Source organism: Urocitellus parryii, chromosome 9 (assembly GCF_045843805.1).
Source record: "Urocitellus parryii isolate mUroPar1 chromosome 9, mUroPar1.hap1, whole genome shotgun sequence".
Lineage (NCBI taxonomy): Eukaryota > Metazoa > Chordata > Mammalia > Rodentia > Sciuridae > Urocitellus > Urocitellus parryii.
This window is the reverse complement of record NC_135539.1, coordinates 10,691,845-10,710,618: the sequence shown is the minus strand read 5'-3', so window position 1 is coordinate 10,710,618 and position 18,774 is coordinate 10,691,845. Positions and strand designations below refer to the sequence as shown.

The 18,774-nt window shown below is 35.9% G+C and overlaps 1 protein-coding gene across 5 annotated transcripts in view; it reads right to left on the bottom strand.

The window, feature by feature from the left end:
- Window positions 1–18,774, bottom strand: part of Mrtfb (myocardin related transcription factor B) — a 157,492-nt gene that overhangs the window by 67,996 nt on the left and 70,722 nt on the right. The gene's annotated exons all lie outside the window — the stretch shown is intronic.

Sequence of the window (18,774 nt, the reverse complement as noted above, 5' to 3'; positions counted from 1 at the left end):
ACTGTCAAGAGGCACTGAACTTCAAATGATATGTGATTAAAGTCACTTCTGCTATGACAAACTTGCTTCTACAGTGTTTGTGTGTACGCATACTCCGAAGGGCTAATTTACTATGCAAGAGACTGCCATAAATCAAGTCAATTTTCCCACCATCCCAAACACAGATATTTAATAAGCGTGAGAAAAACTGTATGGCTTAGAGTAGGAACAATCCAAGAAAGGCTTCAGGGAATTAGAACACAAACAAACCGGCTCAAGGGACCTACACAAAAACTTGGCAGAGCTAATGTATGCTCACAAAACTACTGACGAGAAGATTCTCGCTGTGATGCCGCTGCACTCCATTAAGGAAGAATCTGGGTATATTACTAAGGCTTTACCAATGCAAAGCATTTGAAATCAAACATAAAGAGACTGCTAAATTCTTTCACAGCTCACATTAATACACATGTATATACACATTTCTTCATTTAAAAATTAGCCTCCATGAAAACCACTATTTCATGAAGTGATAAAATTTTCTGACATTTCCAAGCTAATGAAGTTCTGAGCAAAAACATCGGTGATTTCTGCAGTTAAATATTATAGCATAACCAAATCCTAAAACGGGGCAGACAGCTTAGCAGCTTGCCTTGTGACTGGTGCTGATAGTCTCTCATCCAGAACATGCAATGAGGCTGGCATGGCAGCTGCATCCTCTTGGGTTTGCTTTACTCTCTAGAGATGTGAACTGAGACTATAGCAAGGTTTTTTTGGATTGGAATTTTACAATTACTAGTTTGCTGACTGACCTCTGCTCAGACCCAAAGAAGAGAATTGTATGGGATGGGGCAAATAGCAGCATGGGGCGGAGGAACATATTTTACAGGCTCGTCCTCTGTGGGGCCAGCAGCATCACTTAATGGAAATGTCCTGTTGACCTGAAGGTGACTGACTCCTCCTGCTGGACTCATTGGGGTGGATAATCAATAAATGACAGAATATACTTGCTTAAAAAAGTCATTCAAATCATTTCTCTATTTCTAAACTTTATAGTTAGATAAATAGAACAAGCTAGCTGGAAGATTTACAACAAAGAACTTTCTTCAGGTTAAATGTTACCTTCAGGTCCGTCTTCCTTGAATTCTGAGATGACTTCCCAAGTCACACAATATAAGGGAGAATGAAATGACTAGGGCTTTGAAGGGTTAGCAAACACAGATGAACAAAAAGTTGAGACGTTCAAACCCTAGCAAAGAAACCATCTCAATTGTGTTTCTCAAACTCTTTTTACATTATTGCCCCTTGATCTTTTTAAATATATATTTTTCAAATCATTTTTCATGAAATTTTTATACCATAAAGTTATATACTGTATGTATATCTGTGCCTTACAAACAGACTAAGATTTTTTCACTTATCCCACAAGAATCAATTTTTACTCACTCCGGTTGAGGATGCTTAATCACAAGAGGGAAGTCAATGTTTCTTATTTTGTGGAGAAAAAGACTACGTTAATGAGAGTAAACTATATGTAGGAATCTCAGTGAGAAAATAACAAATGTTTACCATCTGTAATAATGACTTTTAAATCACAATTTAGCATACTTTTGAGGATTCTAAGCATCTTTTCATCCTCAAAATCTTAAGTACGGGGAGATTAGTATTGACGTTTTATTTTTTTTAAAAAAGTTCAAATATGAAATGATGTTTTTAAGCCATTCTGAGGTGAATACAAATCCTTAACTCTGTTCTTCTGACTCTAATATTCTTTTCAATAAAAACAAACAAAAAATGCTTATATTTTTTTCCTTCTAATTCTACATGTGAATTCACAAGCTTGCATTATTTAATTTTAAGGGGGACAATAACATCAAACATAAAATGACAAAGGGTAATAGGCAGGATGGTTTTGTAGAAGGGGCATTATTTCAGAGCTAAACATAATTTGGTTGTGAAATCTTGGAAGAGTGGCAACATCTTTGTGCCTTGGCTGCCTCATCTATAGAAATACAATAGTAACAAGAACAATAGCTATTTTCTATGATTATAAAAAAATAGGGAAAAAGGAATATAAAATGCCCATTACATGCATGATGCTCCTCACATGTGTGAAAATTCACTTCTAGATTATGTCTTTGCTAGGTTTGAGGTTTCTCTGGTAAGACTGTGCAGATCGGCAGACCAGCCAGGACGCCATACAGGCAGGCCTACATTTTCCAACCACATCCCCTAAGGTTCAGGTGCAGATGACCTTTTTTTTTACTTGTTTATTATTTTCTATCTTTTGGTGTCTTCCTACTATATTTGAGATTTCATATGTTTGATTAAATTTGAATTTGTTACACATATAGAAAGCCCTGCTGGTACTTTTTCCCTAAACTAGAATAATGAAATAGGAAAAACAGTTTAAGAAGTATGAGAATTACTAGGGCTAAGAAATGAATATTTGAAGGATGTTTTGTTTTAAGTGCTATTTTTTGTTAATTTATTAATACAAATAAATCTGTGACCTCATCATCATGAAGAACACCTCACTGAAGGCCAATGAGCATTTATGAAGAGTATTCTGTGTGGGATTAGAGGTGGGGAAGACAAGATTCCTCAAGGAATATGGTCTAGAGCTTCTAAAAACATCTGACACCTTTCTCCTCGATTCCATTTTCTTAGTCTTATTAGAATGTTTTCCTATCAGTGCTTCTATAACTATGGTTAAGAGAAATAATTTTAAACTTTCAATCTGCTCTGGACCCATATGGGACCCTACTGTACAGGACTAGTAGGGACATGCTAAGTTTGGCATAGACATACCCAGACAGATCTGCACTCTGCTCAACATGGGGTTCACAAATCTTGCACTTGAATGTCTTATCAGTGTCACACTGCCACAAAAATTTCTAACCACTCTAGATTCTCAGGTCACCTTACAATGAATACTTACAAAAAGCTTTGGACTGGCACCATTGTGGGCCACACTTTGAATAGCAGTATTTTCTACTCACCTTAACTCCAGTCCAGTTCTCTGATGTCTTCCAAATGACTAGTTCACATTACAGTTGTAGTTCTATGACTAGTTCACATTAAAGTTGTATTTCTCTTCCTTGGTTATCTTTACATTTAGATAAACTATTTCAATCGCCCTAAAATCTTCCAATATCTTCATATTCTGCATTGTTCCTTGCCTATCTGTTGCTCCTGAGTGACTAATCACGGCCACATAGTCATTTGTGAGGCCTGAGAAATGGGTCGAAGAAACACTATGTCATAAATCTCAGGAGGTCAAAGATATTCTCTCACAGATTCATGAATTCTTTTAGGAAACTTTAAAAAAATAGTGTTTTCATTTTGTTAACCCAGAATTCCTCACAACTTAATCACCTGGATAGCTATTTTATAATCAAATGTTGTCATACAGTAATGAAAACCAAAGAGCCAGATGTTGTAATGCTGACAGTTAAGCCTAGAGAAGGCAAAATGATACCCAGCCTAAAGTAGTTTAAATAGACAATGGAGCGGGAGAGATGAGTCCCTATGGCATGTGGCCGTACAGACTCTGAGCCTGTGCTGGAGCAGCAAGTGTCCCTGTCAGCCATTGAGCAGCAGCCACACTTATGCAGAGGTGTATCACGCCATGATAAGTTGACACTGACTTGTGTTTCACTAGTGTGGTTGCACTAATGTGCAAAGGATTTTATAGTGGTGTAAGTGCTGCTAAACAAAAGGGGTCTTATACTTCATTTATCGTTGTCCATAATTCATCAACATTACAGTAATAAACGTTAAGTCGTCTACTAGCCATTTTTATATTACTTAAGTTTGGAAATGTGTAACTCAGAGAAAAAGGATCTATTTAATCCAAAGTTTGGCTTCCACAATGTTATCTCAAGGTGGAAATTAAACATTTGGCTTTGTTTATCTGAGTGGCTGTCTAATGTTATCATCTTGGGAGTCATGACATACAAAGGTAGAGATAAAAAAGCCAAATCCAGTACAAAATCATGCCCTGACCTCACATAAGCTCCAGTTTTTCCTTTCTCTTGTATTGACTTTCTTTGAATTACCTGCACAGCTGTTCTAAAGCATTTTCATTTTTCTCAAGGTATTATACTACTACCTTCCTTTCTTTCTCTGCAAGTACCTGCGGCCCCCAGATTCACTAACAATATTGAGGTCTTCAGACATAAAGTCTACTCCTCCTTTCTACTACAACCTTCCACCCATTTTTTAAGGAAGAAGAAACCTGTTTCTTTCCACAGGGAATTAGGATCCCTTTTGGGACTACAGTTCTTCTTGCCCATTTACAAAAACTGTAATCAATGAATTACATTTCTCTACCATATCTTTCGCTTGTCCTCTCTCTCCTAATTTTCTAAGATTGTGACTCCTCGTCTCACTCTATGCACTAGGCTCAACTGTGAACTTTCCATACTCACTGAGGTACACATAACCACCCCCAATACATCTATCCTCGATTTGGGTCATAAACTTCTTGCTTTCAAAATGGTAGTTTCCAAATAAATTTTCTCTTTGGAATTAAGATACTTTTGAATTTTAAAATCATATGCTATACTCAGGACTAAATCACCTTTTCTTGATTTTACTGGAAAAAAAAAAAAGAGGAAAAGAGGGATAACAAATGGCTAGCCCTGACCTCAGGTTAGCTCAATTTTGGACAGTGAGTGAATTTAAACACCAAGGATGTCGTCTTACTCATTGCTGCAGTGCCAATGTCTGGGACACTATCACTGCTCAATTAATGCTGTCCCCCAGAATAAACATACGTCACTCTACTGATGATAACTCCTCCCCGTCCACTCTATTCTGCCCACATCTTTCTAGGCTGGCATTCAGGGATGCCAGTGTTTTGTCTCCCGTCTTCCTGAGCGGTGTTATTAACCCCTGCGTGTTCCTCGGATCTCAGTGAAATCTAACTGCTGAGCATTCCCTAACACACAGGGTTGTCCTCATCTTTGCTTAAGCTTTTTCCTCTACCTACCATCCCCTACTTCTGATCTCTGCCCATAAAAACTACCCAGACAGACTTCAAGAACTAGTCCCAGCATCAATTTCTTTCAGCAGCTTTCCAGGATGTCTAACTTCACCCCAAAGACTGAGGTCTTCTTCCTCTGTATACACCTACACTCATGGTCCTGCCATCTGAGGACTCACAATCTGCCTCACGACGGTAACGGAGATGGAGACGCACATTGCTGAAGCTCGCGGAGTTCTTACTTTTACTACAGTATGTATTCACGCATGGTGTTAAGTGCTCTGTGCATATGAACACACTTCACTCCTGAATCTACCTCCCACTGTCTTCATTTCATAGTGAAGCACCAAGAGGTTAATCTGTTCAGTTACATAGTTTAAGTAGAATAGCGTTATTTCTGCTTTGTTGTTCTGTTTTGTTTTGCAGACTGAATTCAGGGCCTCATGCACTCTAGGCAAGTGCTCTACCACTGAGTTACACCCCATCCAGAACAGAGATATTTAAAACCTAGGTAGTAGGGCCACAGTCTACTAGCTTTTCTCAATAAGTTCTGGGAAAGAATTAAGCCCAAATGTATCCCTTATACATGAATTAACTTCTTTCCCAAGTACCTAAAACAGTACATGCTAAGTCATCCTTGGAAGAATTGAGAAAACAGATATTCAAATCACATCTATAGGGTTTAATTCTCTCCTGGTGCCTAGAATGAGGAATCTGGATTCTTTCAGCTATTTATCTTTCCCTCAACACTTATCTGTATATTTTGCATATTCCTGATATTCTCTACCTTGGTAAATTTTAAAATCTTCAAGAGCTAGAACTGCATCTTATCCATCTTTCTGATCCTGTGAAATTTTTCTACTATTTTAATAATTTTACATGATCAACTTTCTTTTTAATTAAGTAGATTCTTACATTCAGTTTTTGGTAATAAACTAATAACCAAAAAAATCTGTTATATTTTGGGGAGTTATGTCTGAGACACATTTCAAAGTCAATTTTATTGAGGTATAATTCAAAGATGATGTGCATCCCACTTAAGTGTGCAAATTGGCGAGTTTTGATGAGTTTTGATGAAACACCTGTGAAATCCCAATCATATTTGAGACTTGGGGCGTTTTCACCATTCCCAAAGGTTTCCACTTTTCCCTTGGAAGTACTTCCTTCTGCCATACCAAATTTCACCTAATCACTGATCTGCTTTCTCTCAAATAATAGGACAGAAGGCAGATCTATGAGTACGGGGGCTGGTAGTATACCTTTTCTAAAATTTCAAGTAAATGAGAACATACAGTATGTAATCTTTTGTGTTTTAATTCTTTCACTCAGCATACTAATTCTGAGATTGATCCATGTTACTGCATATATGAAGAGTTGGTTCCTCTCTATGGCTGAGCAGTAATTCACTGTATGGACATACCACATTTGTTTATCCAGTCATCTGTTGATAGACACATGGGAAGTTTCCAGTTTTGAGTTATTATGAATAAACTAGTTATGTATATTTATGTAAAATGTTTGTATGGATATTTACATTCATTTCTTTTGATCATATAGAAGGTATAGGGTTAGCTTTTGAAAAAACTGTTGTTCTTTTTATAGAACTTTATTAGTAGCTTTATTTGTAACGGCCAAAATCTCTAACAACCATCCATCCCTAAATGAATAACTTTTGGCATATCTGTAGAGGGGGAATATTACTCAGCAATAAAAAAGAACTACAGCCACGTGAATGAATCTCAAAATAATTATGCTGAATAAAAGAAGTCATATAAAAATAGTACGTACTAATTATATATGATTCTATTTTTATAAAATCCTAGAAAATATAAATGGTGACTATAAGCAAGTAACAGGCTGCCTGGAGACAATTATGTAAAGAGGAATGGATTATAAAAGGGTGTGAGGAAATTCCTAAAGTTCATGAAAATGTTTGTTATCTTGTTTGTGGTAATGATTTCAGAGTTGTATACATATGCCCAAATTCCTTACCCTGAATACTTTAAACATGGGCAGTTTACTGTATGGCAATTATGCTTCAATAAATTTGTTTTTATGAAAAACCCACAATGGTACCTGAAGGAACAGACGGAGAAATTCCTTTATATAATATAATAACTCTGAAATAGTCTCTACTATTTACAAAAAGTTAATGCAATAGAGGTTATTTTTTTCTTTTTAGTTATACATGATAGTACAATGTATCCTGATGTATCATACATACATGGAGTACAACTTCCCATTCTTGAGGTTATACATGATGTGGAGTTACACTGGTCATGTATTCATATATGAACATAGGAAGTTATGTCTGATTTAGTCTACTGTCTTTGCCATTACCAGCCCCTCTTCTCCCTCCTTTCCCCCTCATTCCTCTCTGTGAATCCAGTGAATCTTGACACTTTCCCATCCCCAAATGCCTCCCCACCATTGAGAGTTAGCATCTGTATATTAGAGAACATCTGGCCTTTGGTTATTTCACTTAGCACAATAGCCTCCAGTTCTATCCATTTACCATCAAATGCCATAATTCCATTTTTCTTTATGGCTGAGTAATATTTCATTGTGTATATGTAACACTTATTCTTTATTCCCATTCATCTACTGAAGGACACCTACATTGGTTCCATAGTTTGGCTGTTGTGAATTGAGCTGATAGGAACATTGATGTGGCATCACTATAGTATGTTGATTTTAAGTCTTTGGGTATATGCAGAGGAGTTGGATAACTGGGTCAAATGGTGGTTTCATTCCAAGTTTTCTGAGGAATCTCTATACTGCTTTTCTGAGTGGTTGTACCAATTTGCAGTTTCATCAGCAATGTGTGAGTGTACCCTTTCCCCCCACATCCTTGCCAACATTTATTGTTATTTGTATTCTTGATAATTGCCATTTTGCTTTATACTATTCTTTTTTTCTTTTTGTTATATATGACAGCAGAATGCATCACATTTCATATTACACATATAGAGCACAATTTTTCATATCTTTGGTTGTACACAAAGTCACATCATTCATGTCTAATGGAAGGTTATTTACCTGGTTGTCTAAATGAGCAGCATAACTGTTCTAAATGATCTCAAAACAACCACCAAAACCCAAAGCAAACCAAACCTATTCATCTATTAAATTAAATCCCATCTGTAACTGAAAAATGGTTTCTTTAAAATTTTTTTTTTGTAATTGTAGATGGACAGAATGCCTTTATTTTATTTATTTTTATATGGTGCTGAGGATTGAACCCAGTGCCTCACACATGCTAGGCAAATGCTCTGCCACTGAGCTACTGCCCCAGCCCTGAAGAATGGTTTCTAAAGTGTGTGTATGGCATAACTCAGGGAGCTGTGACTGACAGCCTTATATGTTATGGTAGACTGGTGTGTGTTATAGATCAAAATGGCGATGGGGCCGCGATCCTAAAAACAGAAAACATAGAATTCAAGTTAAAAAAAATTATATGTGACTAAGAGCATATATTTTAATGCTAAAGCCATAGTCAATAATAAAGATAAAACAGCTATGACCATGCACAAAATAGCACAGCAAAAGAGCTGTTGGAAAATCAAAAGCACTGGAGATCCAATGTGACAGACAGAAACTCACATATAATAGTGATAATCTGCCACTCTCAATGTAAGACAAAGATAAAAGAGACATAAAATAAGTCACATCTAAGACCAAAATTTTATAATTATAAAAATGTGTTATTGGTGTATATTTAACTTTACATTCTGATAATATAGACTATATCTTCTCAAATATAGTGAAATATAAAAGGTCACTTTTTAGGTCACAAAGAAATGTCAACAAGTTCCATAAAGTAAAAAATATCATAAACACCTCAGTCTCAATGTAATACAACTATAAATTATCATAAAATTAAAAAACCTAAAAAGAACTATGTACCCAGAAATCAATTATATCTTCTATTAAGCCACAAAAAAGAGAAAAACTACCAATTGAATTTCTTAAGAAAAACTGTTAGTAATTTGATATATCAGAATCCATGGCACATATTTAAGTGGTGATCAGAGAAAAATGCAAATATGTTAATCATTATATCAATAACAATGAAGGGGGCTGGGGCTCTAGCTCAGTGGCAGAGCACTTGCCTACCGCGGTGAGATACTTGGTTCAATCCTAAGCACCGCATAAAAATAAACAAAATAAAGGCATGCTGTCGATCTACAACTACAAAAATTTTTTTAAAAAAAGTAACAATAAAGGAATGAAAGTAAGGCATAAGGCAGAGATAAAAGGATTAAAAAAAAAAACCCACAAGGAATAGACCTCAGTGATTCATCAGATGGTAAGCAAAGGGTTTATTTTTTGTGCAATTGGGAGTCCCAGAAAGATGGCTTAGAGATAATGGGGGAAAAACATATTTGCAAGAATAATCCTGAAAATTTCCCAAATTAGTTAGAAAACATAAATTTACGATTTAAGAAGTTTGGCAAACTCCAAGTAGGATAAATTCAAGACAGAAATGAATAGCCTTTAGATGCCCAAGAAATAAGCAAATAAAGAACATGTACTCCATTCATGATAGCAAAAACAAAACAAAAAAGACAAAAACCCTGAGGAATAAACTAAATAAGAAATATGTAAAACTTGAAAAACACAAGAGTGAGCTAGAGATGTCCGTTTTCTCCAAGTTAATTTACAAATTTAATGTAATCCTAATAAAAATACCAAAAAGTTTTAAAATAGAGCCAGGTAAGTTGATATATAAACTCACATGGAAAAATATCCCAGGGGAGCCAGAAAAATACATAAAGAACAGCTGTGAATTGGGAGGGGGAAGAGCCTTAACAGACAAACTCAGAGGATCAGGGCTCTAATTATGGGTGTGAGCATGTGCACACACACACATGCGCACACACAATTTTAAAATGTGAGTACTCCGGATAAATATTGATAGGATTCTTTTATTACCTGAGCATAAGGAAATGTTTTCAAATTATGACCCAAAATCCAACCAAATGCAAAGAAAGAATGATACACATTGGTAATATTAAAAAAAGTAAAATCCTAAACTTTTCAAAAAGGAAGGGAAAGTACCCCAGTACATAAGTAACTTTTAAAACTGAAAACTTCAAAAGCTTGACAGAGAAATAGAAAAATAATTCACTCCCCTACAAAAAAAAAAAAAAAGATTAAAAATGGCCCTTTAACATGTGAAAAGACATCCAAACTTACTCATTATTAGAGATTTAATCAAAATGGCAAAAAATGTTTGACAACACATTCTGTTGGTAAGGCTGCAGGAGAAACAAGCATTCTCATACATTCCTGGTTGGAATGCAAGAATAAATGTATGGCTGGGTGTGGTGGTGCATGCCTGTAATCTCAGCAGCCTCAGAGGCTGAGGAAGGAGGACTGCAGGTTTGAGGCCAGCCTCAGCAACTTAGTGAGGCTGTAAGCAACCTAGCGAGACCCTGTCTCAAAATAAATAATAAAATAAAGTAAAATAAAGCACTGGGGATGTGGTTCAGTGGTTAAGTGTCCTTGGGTTCAATACGTGGTACCAAAACCAAACCAAACATAAATGTATTTAGCAATTACAATGGTGGGGGACAACCCCAATCTGAATATAAACAAAATAAAGGAACTCAAATGCATTTTAAATAACATGGACATACTGAAGAGGACAGAACCAACTTTGAATACAAGATTTTGACTATATACCTTTGGGTAAAGATAAAATAGTGAACTCTAACACACCCCCCCCGTGTGTGTGTGTACACACATATAAAACAGCTTTATTGGAATATAATTTTCTAAACCATAAAGTTTATCTGCTTTAAATATAGATTTATTTTTACAGTGGAATGGGCTAGGAATTTTGAAAAAATTTCATGTTTATTCTAGAATTAAACACATAAGAAAATATACTGTGGATAATGGGAGCCAGGTTCTCCCAGAGAAGGGAGTTACAAAATATGAACAGGGGCAGACCAACTGAACTCTGTGATGCTGGAATGGAACTGAGGTATCAATAAGATATATACGAGTTGAAATATACAGAGTGACTGAGACAGAGACGGCTGCACTGTGTTTTTTACTTCTGCCAATAGAGAGGACCTGGAATCAATGGATACACACTAGCAATGAACACATCTAGTTCTCAGATCTTGGTTTATAAATACTCCACTAAAGGGACTCAGGCATTTTTGCAGATTAGGACTAATGAAAAATAAATTAAAAAAAGAATGATGAGCTAATCACAGTGTCAAAGAAGCCACCTTGGTGGAACTGCCACTGGTCAAATCAAAGATGATTTGTAAAAAAGAATTATATGAATTAAAAGAAAAGATCATACAGAGTGACTGAGACAGAGACGGCTGCACCGTCTCTGACAGCTATCTCTGAATAGCAGGACTGATAAGTTTATTTTTAAATTCTTTATCTTTTATTATTCTAAATTTCATAGTCTGTAATGAGCATTGTATCTATGGAGAAAAAAAAAGGTCAAACCCTAAGATTTTTAATATAAAAATCTCTATATTAAGATTTCTTGAATTGGTAGTCCAAACTGTTTCTTCATAGTAACTGCATGTGTAACTGATTTAAATACATTTTGAGTCCTAGTTAATTAAATGTATTTTATCAGTTTCAAAAGTGGTAGTATATTATGTACAAAGTTTTTAATCTATAAAATGAAAATAATCAGGAAACAAATTTATGTAAATAACCTCTTAAAACTAAAATGCCTACACAGAAAAAAATTGAAGAGCTACCACAAAGTTTAATAGTGATTAGAGTGGTGGGATTCCACAACAGCCTTTTTGTCTCTTTTCACACAAATTTGCCAAAAGTATAAATGACTGCTACTTTATAATGAAAACTCAAAAAATTTTAAGAAGACTAAAAGGTTAAGTATCAAAGTACCACAAAAAGACCAAAGGAAAAGCAAAACCAAGAATGAGACACACAAATAGTCACTGACAGTGAAAACATTTTTCATAAAAACCACTGTTGGCTATTTATGTATGGTTACTATGACTCTACTTTTCTAGAGTACTGTGCTGTGGTTTTGATTTTATTAACTTTAGGAAGCATTACTTATATGTTAACTTGGGAGTTAGGAAATTACATGGAGGATGAGGAAGAGAGAAACAGACAAAACAGGAAAGAGCACAAATTTAGCTAGGACATTGCCAAAGAGAAACAAAAAAATTAAAAAGGAGGACTTCGATGCATTAAGATTTTACATATACATATACAAGCGAACAGTATTTTATAAGGAGGGGCCCAAACCCTGAGAACTAACACAGCAAAGTACATGTCTATTTTGTTTAGGAGGTTACATACAATTTTCAAATGAACTAAGGAAAAAATGCCAAAAAAACCCCCCCACAATATTTGGAGATAAGACTTAAAATATCAGGGCAAATACTCGAATATAGAGACATGTAAATATTAAATTGTGGAGGTGTCCATCACTATCTGTGGGGGATTGGTTCTAGGACACCCAAATCCATGAACAGTAACACAAACCCCTTATGTCAAATGGTGAGTATTTGCACATAACCTGTATATATCCTCCCATATTCTTTAAGTCATCTCTGGGTTATTTATAAAATCTAATATAATGTAAATAAATGTTCTAATACAATGTAAATAGATGTTATACTGTATTGTTTGGGGAATAATGACAAGAAAAAAGTCTGCACATAATCAGTACAAATCTAATTTTCCCTCCAAAGTTTTAATCCAAGGGTAGTTGAATACACAGGCACAGAACCTGCAGACACAGAAGACCAACTGTGCATTCTTTTCAAAATAAGGTTTGTTACTATTTCAAGCATTCGTCATAGCATGAGACTTCATGAGCACTGCAATGCAAAGAAATTATAAAGCCTAAATAGCTGGATGCACCCTCTAAGGCCTAAGCACAAGAAAATACAATGCTGCTGTTCAACAATAATAGAAAAGTTCTATTTTTTTTAAGATTTAAAAAAATATCTTTATTTTTTGTGGTGCTGAGGATTGAACCCAGTGTCTCACACGTGCGAGGCAAGCACTCTACCACTAAGCTACAGACCCAACCCTGGAAGTCCTATTTTTAATAAATAAAAATTAATTCAAAAACATATGGTATGGGCTGGGGTTGTGGCTCAGTGGTAGAAAGCTCACCTAGCATGTGTAAGACCCTGGGATGGATCCTCAGCACTACGAAAATAAATAAATAAATAAAATAATGTTATTGTCTGTAAATAAAATAATAATAATAATAATAATAATAATAATAATAATAATAATAAAGGGCTAAGTATATGGCTCATTAGTCAATTCCTAGTACACACACACACAAAATGGTTGTGGCTATACACCTGTAATCCCAGCAACTCGGGAGGCTGAGGCAGGGGGATCACGAGTTCAAAGCCAGCCTCAGCAAAAAGCAAGGAGCTAAGCAACTCAGTGAGACCCTTTCTTTAAATAAAATACAGAATAGGGCTGGGGATGCAGCTCAGTAGTTGAGTGCTCCTGAGTTCAATCCCCAGTACTAAAAAGAAGAGAGAAAAAAAAAAGAATCCAAACTAATGATACGTGTGATATCAACAAACAACAGTCATAGCCAGAAATATAACAGTTACTGTTTCTTTTAAATTCACATATCTACACATACACTTAGACATGACTATAACAAACAGGCACAAATAAACACTCTGGGAAGTTTCTGGCAGCTCTGTCAGAAATAAATCCTCACCTGAACAGACTGCAGAATGTGACATGTCTTTCAAAGCTTTATGCTTCACAGAAACATAAGTTAATACATGACTTCCTGTACGGATGCCCATTGGTTAAGAAACGGCTATTAAAAATCTATAAAATCACCAGCTAAGCGGAGTAGAAAGCAATCTTTAGGCCATATAATCACAGTATCCAAAATAAAATTTAAAAACAATGTCACTGACATTGTTAATGTCAAGATTAATTTTCTGTGTAAAACTTCTACAAATAAACACTACTGAGAGAAATTAAGGAAGGCATATGTGAATGGACAGATAATACTGACACACTGAAATTAAGATATCAGTTCACACCAAGTTAATCCACATATTTAATATAAGCTCAATCATGTTTCTGCAAGAATTTTGATTTTAATAAGATGATTCTACAACAGAATTGCAAATGCGAAGAACCAAGAATGTCCAGAGCATTTTTGTAAAAGGAGAATAAGCTGGGCATGGTGGCGCATGCCTGTAATCCCTGTGGCAGGAGGTTAAGACAGGGGGATGGAGAGTTCAAAGTCAGCCTCAGCAATTTAGTGAGACACTGTCTCTAAACAAAATGTTAAAAAAAAAAAAAAAAGGACTGGGGATGTGGCTCAGTGGTTAAGCACCTCTGGGTTCAATTCCCAGTACAAAAAACGGGGAGGAGGGACAAAGCCGGAGGACTTACTCTACCTGCTCTTGGGACTAGACTAGGCAGCTACAGCAATGGAGCAGTGCTGGCCCAAAGACTGATAAATGGACCCACAGGACTGAATCAAGAGCCCAGACACAGATACACACTTAAATGGGCACTAGGTTTTAGATGAAAGTGTGAGAGAAATCCAATGCACAAAGGGAAGACTTTAAAACTACTAACAATGGAACTTTTAAACTAACAGTGCTCAGATTTCTTTCATACTTGTATGAAGTATTCAGAATCAGACCCGAGTAGGGCTGACTAAATACAGGAAAGGTAGGCAATGAACTGGGGTGAAGAACGTGAGAAGGAGAGGCATGGATAATTACTCACTGAGATTACTCACTCACTAATGTTGGCAACATTTGAGGTACTTCAAAAAATTTGATGGATAAATGTATAGAAGGATGTATATGCAATAATCAAGAAAATATTGTAGATTCTAGGTGCTTATTATGCAGATATTAATTGAATAATATTTAAATTTTTTTCTACATAAGCTGAATTTTTCAAGACAAGACACTGGCAGCCTCCTCCTCAGGTATCCTTTAGTTTCTGTAGACAGAGAGTAACATGTCATCCTATTCTTGTTAATTTTAAAATGATAATATGGACATGCACACATCATCCTATTCTTGTTAATTTTAAAATGATAATATGGACATGCACACTTGGAAGTAAATGTTCTATTTTTCAAAGGAAGCAAATATTATTCATTTCTTTCCTTAAAGTCATTATGTCCTACTTTTACCTTTTCAACTATGGGGAAGGAGAAATAAAAACATACGGTTCAAACTACAGAAAAAGTATCCCTTGTCATTTTCAAGTAAAACATTCAGGGAAGGCTAAATTACAAAACAGTATCTGAAAAACAGGGAATGCTAAACATTTGCTATAACAAAATGTACCAGAACTAAAAAGATACACATAATGATAATCACAAATTCAGGTTTAAAACTGAAGGCAAAGGTTAACCATTTTATGGCTTCAAATGACAAACTAACAACTCTTTACTCTGAATCATCTAGTTGGATGAAAGGGGAAAGAGCAGGAGTGTTGGGAGGATGGAGCCTCACAAACAAGGTTGGGTGTGGGGGGGTGGGGTGAGAAGGCAGGAAAGGAAAGAACAGAGAAAACATGCAAAGAAGAACAACATGTACAAGAAAAGAAGATGAATAACGTATGGAAAGAGCTAGCCTCTGAGCAAGGCTTGAGTGGAGGCACAAAGGAAGACTGGAGAGCTGGGCAAGTTCAGGATGAACAGGACTTCACCTTAAAGGCAAAATGGAATCACGGAGGCACTGTGAACAAGGTGGCATGCCTAAGCACTCTCATTAGGGTGATCCCTTGGCAGCTGTGTGCAGCGGAAGTGCATCAGACCAATGAGCAGCTCTCCAGAATGGCAAAGACCAAGGTGGCAGGGAGCAGGCCAGAAGTACCTTCCCATGGCTGGTGAGGGAGGCACTCGGCACCTCGTGAATCCTAGACTGGCAGTGCAGACTACACTTTGGAGTAATAGGTGATATCAAGCATTAAATGATCTAACCTAACAACCTACAGATATTAGACATATCCCCAGCTGAGAGGAAGTACATCACAGGGATAAAAGATTCATGATGTAACTAATGTTTCCAGGAACTAAGAGAGCAGCAACTGACTGACTGACCCTTTTGGGCCTGGAAAGAAGTACTTAAATCTCAAATCTGAATATCAATTTTTATCTTCTGTTTTTCTCTTTTCTTCTTTCAGAATCAACCCTGAACTTCAATAAAAATGATTTTTCCCCTTCTAAGAAGGGGAAAATGCTCATAACTCAACATCTGCCTTGGAGTCATATAGATCTGGGTTTAGATGAAGCCCAATCTGGCACTTCTAGCCATGCAATTTTAGGTAAGCTTCTAAATCCCTTGAAACTTCAGTTCCTATTTATTCTTGACTTGTAAAACATGAAAATAACTGACCCATTTTTTAAGAGTATTGGGAGAATTGAATGGGACAATGTAAGGAAAACACCAAGCACGGTGGCTGGCTTGTATGAAGCCATCAATAAAGATGGTAACCTTCCCATTTCTCCTGATAGCTGTTTTCTAGTGAGAATTAACTACAGGGAAAGGGGATAAAGGTTTGTTCTTTATGTAAATATATGTGAACCATTTGTAAAAAAAAATGGCTTTCACATGGACTTGATATTTTAGTAAGTATCATCAGTGAATAGAAATTCATTAAATAAAAATGTAGCTTGAACTTAGATACAGGATACATTGATAGAGCATGCTAAAATATTAGGAAATGTGTTATAGATGATAGAAGTATAGGCTATACTGACTATTGTTTTTCCTGCACATTAAAATGTGCAAGAAATAATGTGCAAGAAAATAAATCACTTCTTTAAGAAGTCTTATGGTCATAGCTTATTTGTTTCCAACTGGGCCCCAAGAAAATCTATCCACAAGATACATAAATATAAAAAACAGAACACAGTGAAATCTGTTACTTATTTCAAGAAAAAAAAGCAAGCAGGCAAGCAGACAGAAAGAATTAAAGAAACTTTGGAATCGTCTTGGATATACCCCCCATGATATACAGTTTAAGGATGAAAAGAATTGCTAAGAAGTTTCAAGCAAAAGATTTGTTGTTAGTAGCAGTACTGATATAGTAATTCTGAAATTACTTTTATGTAGGATTGAGCAAGAGAATAAATATATCAATGTTTTCAGAAATCAAGGTTTTTTTTTGTGGGACAAAGCTATACAAGGAAGAATTGGAGGACGAGAAGAAAAAAGTCTACGATGTTGGGCTGAAATTAAATTTAGGATTTTTATTTTTTAACATTTTGTTTTAGAGTAATATATATACCAAAAGTCCAACTCACTGAGTTTCTACCAATGGAACACATCAACACAACCAACATCAGGAAACCAAACACTTCCCGTATGCCAAGACCTCCTACCAAGGCTTCCCTTCTAGTCACTTTTCCACATAGGGCAACCATATTCTGGTTTCAAATAACACAGAGTAATTTGGCCTCTTTTTTACTTCATGTGCATGACTCATGTAGTGTATTCTTTTTGATGACTACCTGCCTTTGCTCAACATTAATCTGGGGAGACTCATGCATATTCTTGCCCACAGTTGTAGATTATTAGTTCTTAATGCTATATTCCACTTACGATATATCATAATTTATTTACCCATCCTATTGTAGATTGGTATTCTAGTCTTTACCACTAATAAAAGGTGTTGCTATGAACAGACTAGTAAATTGCATCACAGAACTGCTGATGGTACTTACAAAAATGGCAATTTCATATAATTCAAATTAAAATCTTTTATTTAAATAAAAATGCCACTTTTTTTTTGCTGGCATTAGAACTGAGACACAAATTCATATGGAAAATTAAGTGCCTAAGAATAACTAGGATAATACAGAAAATAAATGCTAAGGGACTAGCCTCATAATATAATAAAATATACTGTAATTCCTCAGTATGGAACTAATTAAAACAGTATGGAACCCACAAATGAATAAACAAATATATCACCTGAGTAGACTAGTGTGTATAGAGATAGACCCAAGGGAACATGGAAATTTAATACATGATTAAGATGAGTGTCTAAATACACAGGGACAACATCAACTTTTGATGAATACATACTTCACATGCATTTCTATTGAGTGTAAATTAGGGATAGTGCTACTTGTATTTCAGTAAAGAAATTTTTGTCTACTGCAAGGTCATAGAGATGTTTCCTCCCAAAGTTTTAGTACTGTTTTACCTTTCAGTTGGATTTTCCAGATACATTTCTTCTACTAGATATTTAACTACTCTAGAACCATATATTTAAAAGATCACCCTTTCCCCCTGCACATGTGTCATTTTATAATGAATCAGGTGATTGTCTATTTCTGATTTCTCTGTTTCACTGATCAGAGTGTTATCTGTTTAACTACTATAGTGTTATAATAGGTCCTCACACCTAGAGAAGTAAATCCTTTGGTTTTGTTTACTTTCTTCAAGTCTGTGTGGCTATTGGCCTGTACTCATTGTTATGTTCTGGATTAGAAATGTACCCCAAAAGCTTATGTGTTGAAGGCTTGGTCCCAAAGACAGCAGTATTCAGAGGTGGGGCCTTTGGGAGGTGACTGGGTCATGAGGCTCTGACCTCATCACTAGGTCCACACTGCTGGAATGGTAACTTAATGGGCTGTGGAGAGGTGGGAGACACTTTAGATGGTGGGACCAGTTGGAGGAAGTAGTCACTGGGGCATGCTGGATACATTTTGTCTACAGTCCCTTTCTCTCATCCTCTCTCTGCTCGTTGGCCACCATAAGGTAAGCAGTTTGCTCTAACATGTGCCTTCCGCCATGATGTTCTGCCTCACCACA